Here is a 3,098-nt window from a genome sequence, read left to right on the forward strand (position 1 = left end):
AAGGAGCCCTTGAAAGGGCCGCTGCAGCCGGGGGACAAGGACAGAGCCCGCCAAGGCGCCAGGCAGAGCGACCGGGCCCCAGGGCTGCCTCGGGGCTCCTGGGGCGGGGCGGGGGCGGGGGAGAATGCAGGGGAAAGCGCTTGTCTCAGCCTCCAGGGACGGGACTGCGGGGGCTGAAATCTGCACCCCCTGCATCCAGAGGGCACCCCCAGGATGGCTCGATCAGGGCTCTGGAGTCGACCGGGCTGCCCACCCTGGCCTGGACGTGGTCCAGTGAGACTGGAAGGGGCTTTTGCCCATCTGACACAGCCCACTCCTCCTTTTAGAGATGGGCTGGAAGGACGGGGAAGGCCAGTGCAGCTGGGGGGGGCGGGGGGGCTCGCTTCTCGACCCTACCAGAGGCCAGGGCACGGAATTACGGGCTCAGGTTCCGGGAAGCCGGATTCTGGCTGGGCATCAGGAGAAGCTTCCTGACTGTTAGAGCAGTGGGACCAGGAGGCCGTGGGCTCCCACCCTGGAGGGATTCAGGAGGCAGCTGGCCAGCCCCCGCCAGGGATGCCTGGTCTGGGGACCTGCCCTGAGCAGGGCTTGGGCCTGGTGACCTTCTGCCCCGCCTCCAGGTGCGCCGCATGAGCCAGGCAGCAGGCAAGCCAGATCCGGCCCCCTCCTGGCCAAGCAGGGCTCGTGGCTCCTCTCCTGCTGCGAATGGAAGGGGGGCCCGCGAGAAAAGCCCACTGGGGTGGGCACAGGTGCCCGCCAGGTGGCGCTTTTACAGCTAGGTCCGCTGGAGCAGAGGCAGGTGGCGCCCCTTGGCCCTGCCCTTTGTGTTGCCAGCTAGGCAGAGCAGCTGCTTTCTCAGCCAGCTCGGCAGCTGGAGAGCCCGCAGAGAGCGAAGGCGCTGGCACGCCGCCCCGAGCAGGGCTGGACCCACAGGCCCTCTGGCCCCTTCCAGCGCTACGATTCTAGGATTCCCCGTGGTTTCCTCCCTGCGTCTGATCTTTGCAGATCCCCAAATCTCTTTCATTCTGAACCTGGTGGCAGGGAGAGCCGGTCACTCGTGCCAGCTGCCTTGGCTCCCACATCTTTTCTTTCACTTCAGACACAATCCAGCTCATGCTGAGAAGGAACACACATTTCTGATAATTCGAATCATACTTCCTCCCGACTACAATCCTGAAGCAGAAAGTCACACCTTTCACTCTCAATTTCTCTCATGCCACATTGCCAGCGCTCTGGGTACCATTTCTGCATTTGGACTGGCCGTGGCGCCTTCTGATAAGACGGGGCACTGTGCTTGATGGGAGCCTGCTTTCCTCTTGCACACTGCGTGATTGCTGGGAAGTGCGTGAACAAAGATCCGGCGGCAGGGTCAGGCTCGGATCTTCACCGCACAGTCTGAAGGGCCAGAAGCCGAAGGCCCTGTGTCCGAAGGGGTTTCGGCAGCCCCGTCCTCTGAGTTGTGTGTCTTGGTCGCACAGTCTGCTCAGGCACCAAGAGGCCCCAGGCACAAGCCAGTGCTCCGAGTTCCACGGATGCGGCGCATCTCTTGCCCCCTCTTGCCTCGCACTCTGGGCCTGATTGCTGGGCCACCCGAACACGGGCTGAAGAACTGCTTGCAGAGGCATGCAAGTCTCCACCCAGAGAATCCAAACTCAGGGGCAAATTATGCCCGCCTTTGCAGGGCAACCAGGCCCCCCCGCTGCCTCCCACTTTATTTTCCAAATGCCCCGCCAGCAGCTTGGGCAAGTACTCTCCAGATGGGGCTGTCTCGCTTGCTGGGGGTTTTTTTGGGGGGTACCTCTTAGATTTCCCTTTTAAAGATAAAAGATGAAGTTTTAAAGATAAAGCTGCACTTCTCCAAACCTTGGGTTTCCCCTCGTATTCTGATGCTCTCCCTCCTGCTTTACAGCGGCCTGATTAGGGCTTCGCTTCCGCAGGCACCCAGTGGGGGGGGAGGGGAGGGTGGCAGGTTTGCACCAGTGTCTGTTTCCCACAACCCCCATCCTCTGCTGGGCCTTCGGGCAGCCGTGCAAGGCCTCCGCCGGGAGCCCGACTGGGCCGCCGCCTGACGGCAGGAATCGAGCCGCTGAGCCCCCTCCGGCCGGTGGCTCCTTTCTCCCAGCTTCATCCTCCAGTGCCAGCCCCTCCTTGTGCTCAGGGGGACTAGGAGCTTAGCCTTAAACGGCACGTGAAGCAGGCGAGGAAACTCTGCTCCCGGGCTCCTGAGCTGACCTGTTATCCCTGCATCTGAGCCGAGCGACAGCTGAAAGCCTGCTATTCTATTATTATTATTATTGCAATAATAATAATTATTATTATTGCATTTCTGAGCGTTTTCTGCTAAGCCCGCATTCTCCCCGCCCCGGCAGGTGCAATGGCCTTCCTCGGGCCCCTTTGCCTTCCTCTTTCCTTTCCCCGCTCTCTGGCGTCCTTCGCCTGGGCTCAGGAACGGAAAGTGGGCCCACCCGCCCGGGCCCTCACACGGGGCAGGGAGCAGCACGCTTTCTGGATCGGACCAGACGGTCCCCGCGCCCACAACCCTGGCGTGGTTTTGGAACCCCCCCCCCTGCTGCTTCCCCGCCACGCATGCAAAACGACAAGGCGTGGGGCTCCGTGTGGGGGGGGGGAAGGAGGGACAGAAATGTAAAGAATACCTTAACAAGGGCGACTCTGTTGTGAACAGAAATGCACTCTGCGTGTGGTCAGAGGCCCCTTCCTCTATCACAAAATTACGCCCCTGGACCTGAGGCGCGGTGGCTCAACAGGACCCCCAGTCCGTGCTACGTGGTTCGCGGCCTGGGCAAGTAGAGATGATGGGGCGGGGGCTTCATGCCTCCCCGCAGGCCCGCGAGCCCATGACGCCCCTCCCTCCGTAGCCCCCCAAGGGCCGCGAAAGGAAGGGGCGCCCGCGACGCCGTCCCGCCTCGCGGGGCACCGGCTCGGGGCCGGCCGTGGAGCGGCGGCGCGGCGCAGCGCCGAGGCGCACTCTGCACGCGCGCAGGAGCGAGCCCGCTCGCTCCACGCCGCCCGCCCCTCCTCTCCGGGCGGGGGCGCCCGCCAGCCAGGCAGCCGGCCGCCGGGGAGGCCGGCCCCCCGCC

Source organism: Varanus komodoensis, unplaced genomic scaffold, assembly GCF_004798865.1.
Source record: "Varanus komodoensis strain SLA01 unplaced genomic scaffold, ASM479886v1 scaffold26, whole genome shotgun sequence".
Lineage (NCBI taxonomy): Eukaryota > Metazoa > Chordata > Lepidosauria > Squamata > Varanidae > Varanus > Varanus komodoensis.